The sequence below is a fragment of the Carcharodon carcharias genome (genome assembly GCF_017639515.1).
Source record: "Carcharodon carcharias isolate sCarCar2 chromosome 33 unlocalized genomic scaffold, sCarCar2.pri SUPER_33_unloc_1, whole genome shotgun sequence".
In the NCBI taxonomy this organism is placed as follows: Eukaryota; Metazoa; Chordata; class Chondrichthyes; order Lamniformes; family Lamnidae; genus Carcharodon; species Carcharodon carcharias.
Genome location: NW_024470690.1, coordinates 1045689 through 1056343, shown reverse-complemented (window position 1 = coordinate 1056343; position 10655 = coordinate 1045689). Strand labels below are relative to the sequence as shown.

General features: G+C 51.0%; 1 protein-coding gene across 1 annotated transcript in view; it reads left to right on the top strand.

Moving 5' to 3' along the window:
- Positions 1-4600: 4600 nt before the first annotated feature.
- Positions 4601-10655, top strand: part of LOC121274157 (eukaryotic translation initiation factor 5A-1-like) — a 30525-nt gene continuing 24470 nt past the window's right edge. The window contains exon 1 of the mRNA XM_041181337.1: positions 4601-4697. The gene's annotated coding sequence lies outside the window, so the exon portion shown is untranslated. The remainder of the gene's footprint in view (positions 4698-10655) is intronic.

Below are 10655 nucleotides of genomic sequence, written 5' to 3'. Positions count from 1 at the left end.
TGGTTCAGGGTTCTTGCAGCTTGTGTGGAGGAGAGCAGGGACTGCAGGGTGGATCAGCAAACTTAACACAAGCCATTCAAAGGGAGGGAGTGAAAAGGAATGTCGTTGTTGTAGGGGACAGTATAGTTAGAGGGGTAGACACTGTTCTCTGCAGCCGAGGGCCTGAGTTCTGAAGGCTGTGTTGCCTGCCTGGTGCCAGGGTTAAGAACATCTCCTCGGGGCTGGAGTGGAACTTGCAGTGAGAGGAGAAGGATCCAGTTGGGTACCAATGACATAGACAGAAGTAAGAAAGAGGTTCTGCTGAGGGAGTATGAGCAGCTAGGGACTAACTTAAAAAGCAGAACCACAAAGGCAACAATTCTGGATTACTACCTGAGCCACTAGCAAATTGGAATAGGGTAAATAAGATCTGAGTGATGAATGCATGGCTCAAAGACTGGTGTGGGAGAAGTGGGTTTTATTCATGGGGAACTGGCACTAGTACTGCGGAAAGTGGGAGCTGTACCATTGGGACAGTCTTCACCTGAACTGCGCTGTGACCAGCGTCCTGGCGAATCATATAACTGGGGCTGTAGAGGGGGCTTTAAACTAAATTGTGGGGGAGGGGATTTATACAAGGAAGGGTTTGGAAAGTTAAAGGATAAGGCAGTAGTGCAGAGAGAGTAGTGATGTGGGTAATGGTAATTAGAGTGTGATAGGGGGGGACAGAGCGCACAAACATAAAAGTGCATCAGCAAATAAGGTCAGTGTAGGGAAAAATATCAAAATGACAGAATTAAAGGCTCTGGAGTGTGTGCTGCATTTGTAACAGGATGGGTGAATTGATAGCACAAATAGAAATGCATGAGTGTGATATGATAGACATTACAGAGACATGGTTGCAAAATGACCATGGCTGGAGCCTGAATATTCCAGGGTATTTAACATTTCAGAAGGACAGGAAGAAAGGGAAAGGAGGTGGGGTGGCTCTGTTAATAACAGGTTGAGATCTGTTTGAGTAGTGAGAAATGATCTTGGTTCAGAGGAGCGAAATGTAGAATCAGTTTGGGCGAAGATAAGAAATAGCAAAGGAAAGAATCAATGGTGGTAATATCTTATAGACTCCCCTGACAGTAGCTATACTGTAGGATGGAGTATAAATCAAGCAATAATGGGGGATTGTAAGAAAGGTGCTGAAGTAATCATGGGTTATTTTAATCCTCACCTAAATTGACGAATCAAATTGGCAAAGGTAGCCTGGAGGATGTGTTCATAGAGTATATTCAGGAAAGTTTCTTTCAGGACAATATGTTCTGGAATCTGGAACCAATCAGCGAACAGGCTATTTTAGAGAAGGGCATAAAATGCTGGAAAAACTCAGCAGCTCTGGCAGCATCTGTGAAAAGAGAATCAGAGTTAACATTTCGAGTCCGTATCGCTCTTCTCTGAATATAGATTTTGGCCTTTTGACCATCGCCAATGTTAATCACTCCACCATTGGTAGCTATACTTCCAGCTGCCTGGGCCCGAAGCTCTGGGATAATGGTTTGGGAAATTCTGGCTGATTGAAAGGAGGTGTATAAATGCAAATTAAAATCACAATTGGTTTCCAATCTTTGTGTTGCTGACCATAAATTGATGGCAAAAAAGCGGGTTTGCATAGTGCTTAACCATGTCCACAGGGGGTCTCTGAGACATTCTCCTGCTCTGCTTCTTAGGAATTGAATATATCCCAATGTATGTTGAAGTAGGGTCTGCATTACTAGTTGGATCAATAGGAAGCACATGCGTGCATGCTCCACACAAATGGCAAAGTAAATTTGGTAGGAAGTGCAAATATAAAATAAATAGTACAGCTTATCTTTCAGATTTAATACATGAGTATAACTTCACTTTCAGATTTAATACATGAGTACAGCTTATCTTTCAGATTTAAGACATGATCTGGTGTGAATGTGATCTGCAGTTCACTGGGTCACACTCTTTCACTTCTGAGTCAGAAGGTTGTGGGTTCGAGTCTGACTCCAGAGAATTTAGCCTATAATCCATGCCGGTACTCCTAGTGCCAGCACTGAGGGAATACAGCACTGAGAGGCCTTGAACCTTCTGGCCCCTCTACCAGGTACAAGAAGTCATGGCCACTATTGGAAGAAGAGCAGGGGCAGCTCTCCCCAGTGTCCTGGTCAATACTTTCCCTCAACCAAAATTGTGATCTCATGACTGTTGGGCTGAAATATTGTCGATGGAACATTTGGGAATGTCTTTGATCATTTAATATAAGAAATAGGAGCAGGAGGCCATTCAGCCCCTTAAGGACCAGAGTGGTAATTTATGTATGGAGCCGGAAGATGTAGGTAGGGTTCTAAATAAATACTTTGTGTCGGTGTTCACAAGTGAGAGGGATGACGTGGGTATGGAAATCAGGCAGAAGGACTGTGATATAGTTAAAGAAATTAGCATAGAAGGGGAGGAGGTTCTAAGTGGTCTGGCAGGCTTAAAAGTAAATAAATCTCCAGGCCTGGATGAAATGTATCCCAGGCTGTTGAGTGAGGCAAGGGAGGAGATAGCAGGGGCGCTGGCAGTAATTTTCAATACCTCCCTGGCCACAGAAGAGGTGCCAGAGGACTGGAGGACAGCCAATGTGGTACCGTTATTCAAGAAAGGAGGAAGGGACAAACCAGGGAACTACAGGTCTAACCTCAGTGGTGGGGAAACTATTGGAAGCAATTCTGAGGGACAGAATTAATCTACACTTGGAGAGGCAGGGATTAATCAAGCACAGTCAGCATGGTTTTGTTAAGGGGAGGTCACGTCTAACCAGTTTGATTGAATTTTTCGAAGAGGTGACCAGTGTGTAGATGAGGGCAATGCATTTGACATAACCTACTTGAATTTCAGCAAGGCTTTTGATAAGGTCCCGCATGGGAGACTGATAACAAAGATAAGAGCGCATGGGATCCAAGGCAATTTGGCAAATTGGATCCAGAATTGGCTGAGTGGCAGGAAGCTGGGGGTGATGGTCGAGGGGTGTTTTTGTGACTGGATGCCTGTGTCCAGTGGGATTCCACAGGGATCAGTCTTGGGTCGCTTGCTGTTTGTGGTATATATAAACGGTTTAGACTTGAATGTAGGAGGGCTGATCAGTAAGTCCACGGGTGACATGAAAATTGGTGGGGTGGTAAATTGTGAGGAGGATAGCCTTAGATTACAGGACGATATAGATGGGCTGGTCAGATGGGCTGATCAGTGGCAAATGGAATTTAATCCAGATAAGTGTGAGGTGATGCACTTGGGCAGGACAAACAAGGCACGGGAATATACGATGAATATCAGGCCTCCTGGAAGTACCGAGGATCAGAGGGACCTTGGTGTACATGTCCACCGGTCCTTTAAGATAGCTGGACAGGTAGATAAGGTGGTTAAGAAGGCTTATGGGATACTTGCCTTTATTAGCCGAGGCATAGAATACAAGAGCAGAGAGGTTATGCTGGAACTGTATAAAACACTAGTTAGGCCACAGCTAGAGTACTGCGTGCAGTTCTGGATTCCTCATTATAGAAAGGATGTGTTTGCACTAGAGAGTGTGCAGAGGAGATTTACCAGAACGTTGCCTGAGCTGGAGAGTTTTAGTTATGAGAAGATTTTGGGTAGACTGGGGTTATTTTCCCTGGAGCAGAGGAGATTGAGGGGGGACATGATTGAGGTGTATAAAATTATGAGGGGCATAGATAGGGTAGACAGGAAGGGACTTTTCCCCTTGGTGGAGGGATCAATAACCAGGGGGGCATAGATTTAAGGTAAGGGGCAGGAGGTTTAGAGGGGATGTGAGGAAGAACTTTTTCACCCAGAGGGTGGTGGGACTCTGGAACTCACTGCCCGAAGGGTGACAGAGGCAGAAACCCTCATAACCTTGAAGAAGTATTTGGATGTGCACTTGCGATGCCCGTGGCAAACAAGGCTATGGTCTTAGTGCTGGAAAATGGGATTAGAATAGTTGGGGACTTGTTTGGCCAGCAGATATTGATGGGCGGAAGGGCCCTTTTCTGGGCTGTAGACCTCTCTGACTCTAGCCTGCTCCCCCATTCCATAAAAAACATGGTTTATCTTGTACCTCAAATTGTTTCGCTGAAGAAAACTGGCCTTGCCTTTGCCTCCTCTTATTTTTTCCGTTGGCAATGCAATGTTGCCTCCTTGGGAGAAGTGATGCTGATGAGGGCGCGGTCCCTTTAAGAGGCGCACCTGCCCCTCCCCCGGCCGCTCTGAGCCTGAGAGTCAGCAGAATCCTGCGCCTGCGCAACAGCGCAGGACCGAGCGGGCGCAGTGCGCAATGATGTCGGGTGGGGGAGGGGAGGAAAAGCCCGCACGCAGGCGCAGTGCGCAATGCTGTTGGGTGGGGGAGGGGAAGGTAATCCCGCACGCAGGCGCAGCGCGCCGTGGAGCCAAGCGGGGGGCAGGGATGGAAAGCCCGCGCGCAAGCGCAGCGCGCAGTGGCGCCGAGCGGGGGAGGGGAGGCGGAATCTACGCGCAAGCGCTTTGAGGGATAGCCCTTCGCCTCCCCACACCCTGCACGGGGCGCAGGCGCAGTGTCAAGGGCGGCGACCACGGCGCCTGCGCATTGGGAGAGGAGGCGGGGCCCGACACCGCGCATGCGCAGCGGCGGGTTATCAGCCGGGCGAGCGCATGCGCAGCACCGCCCTTTCCTGCCAGGCTCTCGGACGGTGAGTGGCGTCCATGTGGCGGCGGCGGGAGAGGCGGCGGTAACGGCCCAGCGGGGAGGGTGAGCGGGGTGGTTGGGCCACAGATCAGAGGCTGGGGACTAGGGGACAGGAGTGGAGGGCGGATTATAGGTTTTACCCGAAGATCGGGATAGAACAAGGCCGCAGGGAGGAGAAAGAGAGAGAGAGGCCGCGGCCGCCATTGGGCTCAGGGTGTGTGAGACACCGAGAGCGGCGCTGGGTGGGGGGGGATCAGAGAGAGAGGGGCAAATCATACAGGGGGAGGAGGGTGAATCGTACAGGGGGAGGAGGGTGAATCGTACAGGGGGAGAGGGGGGTGTGAATCAAATGGGGAAATCAGGGAAAGGGGCAAATCGGGGTGATTTGGGGAGGAGAGCGTAAATCAAACAGGATGAAAGGGGGTAAATAGGAAAGCAGATAAATCAAATGGGGGGAGGGGGGCTTAGGTCAAACGGGGGAGAGCCAATAATCCTGGAAAGCAATGGGTGGGGGTAATAACCCCTCTGAGAGAGAGAGGGGGTTGTAATAACCCCGGTGATAGAGGGGGATGTAATAACCTTGGTAAGAGAGAGAGGAGGGGATGTAATAACCCCAGTGAGAGAGAGAGGAGGGGATGTAATAACCCCGGTGAGAGAGAGGAGGGGATGTAATAACCCCGGTGAGAGAGAGGAGGGGATGTAATAACCCCGGTGAGAGAGAGGAGGGGATGTAATAACCCCGGTGAGAGAGAGGAGGGGATGTAATAACCCCGGTGAGAGAGAGGAGGGGATGTAATAACCCCGGTGAGAGAGAGGAGGGGATGTAATAACCCCAGTGGGAGAGAGAGAGAGGATGTAATAACTCTGGAGAGAGAGAGGGGGGATGTAATAACCCCGGTGGGAGAGAGGGGGGGATGTAATAACTCTGGAGAGAGAGAGGGGGGGGGATGTAATAACCCTGGTGAGAGAGAGAGAGGGGGGGAAGTAATAACTGGTGAGAGAGAGAGGGGGGGATGTAATAACCCCAGTGAGAGAGAGGGGGGGATGTAATAACCCCAGTGAGAGAGAGGGGGGGATGTAATAACCCCAGTGAGAGAGGGGTGGGGGATGTAATAACCCCGGTGAGAGAGAGAGGGGTGGGGGATGTAATAACCCCGGTGCAAGAGAGAGAGGGGTGGGGGATGTAATAACCCCGGTGCGAGAGAGAGAGGGGAGGATGTAATAACCCCAGTGAGAGAGAGGGGGGGGAAGTGTAATAACCCCGGTGAGAGAGAGGGGGGGTGTGTAATAACCCCGGTGAGAGAGAGAGATGGGGGGAGTGTCATAACCCCGGTGAGAGAGAGAGGGTGGGGGGAGTGTCATAACCCCGGTGAGAGAGAGAGGGTGGGGGGAGTGTCATAACCCCGGTGAGAGAGAGAGGGTGGGGGGAGTGTCATAACCCCGGTGAGAGAGAGAGGGTGGGGGGAGTGTAATAACCCCGGTGAGAGTGAGAGAGGGGGGGCAGTGTAATAACCCCGGTGAGAGAGAGGGCGGGGGGGAGTGTAATAACCTCGGTGAGAGAGGGCGGGGGGGAGTGTAATAACCTCGGTGAGAGAGAGGGGGGAGTGTAATAACCCTGGTGAGAGAGAGGGTGTAATAACCCCGATGAGAGAGGGGGGAGTGTAATAACCCCAGTGAGAGAGAGAGGGGGAGTGTAATAACCCTGATGATGGGGGGGGAGTGTAATAACCCCGATGAGCACGAGAGGGGGGAGGTGTAATAACCCCGATGAGAGAGAGGGGGGAGGTGTAATAACCCCGGTAGAGAGGGGGTAGGTGTAATAACCCTGATGAGAGAGAGATGGGGGGCTGTAATAACCCCGGCGCGAGAGAGGGAGGAATGTAATAGCCCCCGCGAGAGAGAGGGGGGAATGTAATAGCCCCCAGAGAGAGAGGGGAGTGGGATATGTAATAAATGCAGATGGCAGATGTAATAACTGCAGAGAGAGAAGGAAGGGGAGATGTAATAACCGCAGAGAGAGAAGGAAGGGGAGATGTAATAACCGCAGAGAGAGAAGGAAGGGGAGATGTAATAACCGCAGAGAGAGAAGGAAGGAGAGATGTAATAACCGCAGAGAGAGAAGGAAGGGGAGATGTAATAACCGCAGAGAGAGAAGGAAGGGGAGATGTAATAACCGCAGAGAGAGAAGGAAGGGGAGATGTAATAACCGCAGAGAGAGAAGGAAGGGGAGATGTAATAACCGCAGAGAGAGAAGGAAGGGGAGATGTAATAACCGCAGAGAGAGAAGGAAGGGGAGATGTAATAACCGCAGAGAGAGAAGGAAGGGGAGATGTAATAACCGCAGAGAGAGAAGGAAGGGGAGATGTAATAACCGCAGAGAGAGAAGGAAGGGGAGATGTAATAACCGCAGAGAGAGAAGGAAGGGGAGATGTAATAACCGCAGAGAGAGAAGGAAGGGGAGATGTAATAACCGCAGAGAGAGAAGGAAGGGGAGATGTAATAACCGCAGAGAGAGAAGGAAGGGGAGATGTAATAACCGCAGAGAGAGGAAGGAAGGGGAGATGTAATAACCGCAGAGAGAGAAGGAAGGGGAGATGTAATAACCGCAGAGAGAGAAGGAAGGGGAGATGTAATAACCGCAGAGAGAGAAGGAAGGGGAGATGTAATAACCGCAGAGAGAGAAGGAAGGGGAGATGTAATAACCGCAGAGAGAGAAGGAAGGGGAGATGTAATAACCGCAGAGAGAGAAGGAAGGGGAGATGTAATAACCGCAGAGAGAGAAGGAAGGGGAGATGTAATAACCGCAGAGAGAGAAGGAAGGGGAGATGTAATAACCGCAGAGAGAGAAGGAAGGGGAGATGTAATAACCGCAGAGAGAGAAGGAAGGGGAAATGTAATAACCGCAGAGAGAGAAGGAAGGGGAAATGTAATAACCGCAGAGAGAGAAGGAAGGGGAAATGTAATAACCGCAGAGAGAGAAGGAAGGGGAGATGTAATAACCGCAGAGAGAGAAGGAAGGGGAGATGTAATAACCGCAGAGAGAGAAGGAAGGGGAGATGTAATAACCGCAGAGAGAGAAGGAAGGGGAGATGTAATAACCGCAGAGAGAGAAGGAAGGGGGGATGTAATATCCCCATGGAGAGAAGGAAGGGGGGATATAATAACCGCAGAGAGAGAAGGAAGGGGAGATGTAATAACTGCAGAGAGAGAAGGAAGGGGAGATGTAATAACCGCAGAGAGAGAGGGGAGGGGAGATGTAATAACCGCAGAGAGAGAGGGGAGGGGAGATGTAATAACCGCAGAGAGAGAGGGGAGGGGAGATGTAATAACCGCAGAGAGAGAGGGGAGGGGAGATGTAATAACCGCAGAGAGAGAGGGGAGGGGAGATGTAATAACCGCAGAGAGAGAGGGGAGGGGAGATGTAATAACCGCAGAGAGAGAGGGGAGGGGAGATGTAATAACCGCAGAGAGAGAGGGGACGGGAGATGTAATAACCGCAGAGAGAGAGGGGAGGGGAGATGTAATAACCGCAGAGAGAGAGGGGAGGGGAGATGTAATAACCGCAGAGAGAGAGGGGAGGGGAGATGTAATAACCGCAGAGAGAGAGGGGAGGGGAGATGTAATAACCGCAGAGAGAGAGGGGAGGGGAGATGTAATAACCGCAAAGAGAGAGGGGAGGGGAGATGTAATAACCGCAGAGAGAGAGGGGAGGGGAGATGTAATAACCGCAGAGAGAGAGGGGAGGGGAGATGTAATAACCGCAGAGAGAGAGGGGAGGGGAGATGTAATAACCGCAGAGAGAGAGGGGAGGGGAGATGTAATAACCGCAGAGAGAGAGGGGAGGGGAGATGTAATAACCGCAGAGAGAGAGGGGAGGGGAGATGTAATAACCGCAGAGAGAGAGGGGAGGGGAGATGTAATAACCGCAGAGAGAGAGGGGAGGGGAGATGTAATAACCGCAGAGAGAGAGGGGAGGGGAGATGTAATAACCCCAGAGAGAGAGGGGAGGGGAGATGTAATAACCGCAGAGAGAGAGGGGAGGGGAGATGTAATAACCCCAGAGAGAGAGGGGAGGGGAGATGTAATAACCCCAGAGAGAGAGGGGAGGGGAGATGTAATAACCCCAGAGAGAGAGGGGAGGGGAGATGTAATAACCCCAGAGAGAGAGGGGAGGGGAGATGTAATAACCCCAGAGAGAGAGGGGAGGGGAGATGTAATAACCCCAGAGAGAGAGGGGAGGGGAGATGTAATAACCCCAGAGAGAGAGGGCAATAATCCTGTGGAGATGGGAGTAGTAATCCCAAAGGTAGGGTAGGGTGTGAGAAGGGTGCAGGATCTCAATCTGAAAGGGGAATGTTTAATTTGGTGGAGGTAGTGGGCAGATTATGGCTGTTTGCTGCTGGGGTTGAGAGTTTAGCCTTGGGGAGATAGGGTGTCCCACCTGGATGGGGTAGTGAAGGGATTACAAACTCATCCCTGAATCCTGAAGGAGAGTTTATTCTGCGCTGGGACTAGTGAAGGTTAAGAGGGGCATTTACCTGAGGTTAGAGGGAGGAGAGTGGGTGGGGTTTGGTCCGCGAGGTGGGGGTTGCATTGGTGAGAGACTTTATGGCGGTGGGTTTGGGATAGCTGCAGAGCAGGGTTAGGCTGTCTGTACCGGGAGCTTAATCAGTACCTGTTTTTGGGGGGGGGCTATCTCTCAGGAGTGTGAGAATGGGCAGGAGGAATAGGGAGTCCATTTTGGCTGGGGGTGAGAGGAAGTTCATCTGTGTGGATGGGGAAAGGAAGGGAGTCTTATCTCTAGCGTTGGGATAAATCAGGTGTCGGGTATCTGGGCCACCCCTTCCGATGGTCAGTACTGAGGTATGGGGCGGTGGTGGGTCTCTCCAGGGCTATTTAGCAGGAGTGGACGCAGTGCTGGGGAAAGCTGAGAGAGATGCTTGGGTAGAGAGCACTTGGTGAAATCTTGGGTACCGGGCCAGTAAAGAGGCAGAAGTGGCTGGATTGGGAGCTCCCTGCTGCCTTAATTCTTCTGTGTGTATCGAGCAGACTGGCTGAAGGGAATGCTGCATCTGATCTCATTCAGCTGAAATGGAAGGAGTGCCTCTTGGCATTCACAGTTCAGGCTGCTTTGTGTTAACAAGGCAGCAGTAATTGTGTGACTGGGATTACCTTTGACAGTGATGTTACTGAAACCCACGTTTGCTGAGCAGCATGCTACACTTGTGTGATTTTTTTTGGAGTAGTTTCTGTGCTGTGGTTGATGCTGACAGACCTATATTTACTGAGGCTGTCCTTCAGGTTTGCAGCAGAATGACTTGCTCACTTACGTTATCAGGCATTGAGCAGTGTGCAACACACAAGTCGAAGGAGCGTGTCCCTCCCTTTCGGGCACTGGTGAATATATTGGGGTTTTGAGAGTCTTCAGTGGTCCAGGCATTGGAATACGTATGGGATGCAGCTCTGTGGGGTTTGAATGCGTTGCATCTGAACCTTTGTCCCGTGCTCTCAAATTACTGCTACCCTCAGTGACAGACCTGTACTCACCAGTACATCACCATGTTCGTCTAAAATGCTCCCAGCCATGGCTCAGGCTTTAGCACTTGTGCCAATGTTTCAACAGATCAGGGCTCAGTAACACCTCCAGAGGCCTGAGTCCACGGCACAGGCTGACACTCCCAGTGCAGTGCAGAGGTGCCACCATACAGGGCCGGTGCGGAGGGAGGAAGGGCTGCCCCTTCGGGGAGGGTGGAGTGCTCCGTCCGGGAGGGTGAGTTTAGGAGGGAGGGTGGGGTGCTCCGTCTGGGAGGGCTGGTGCGGAGGGAGGGTGGGTGAGTTGCTCCGTTGTGATGGGGGGGCTGGTTAGGGGGCATCTTTTGGGTGAGTCATTAAACTTGGGATCTGCCTGTCTGTCCCCTCCAGTCAGTGTATAAGATCCAGTGTCCACTATTGGAAGAGGAGC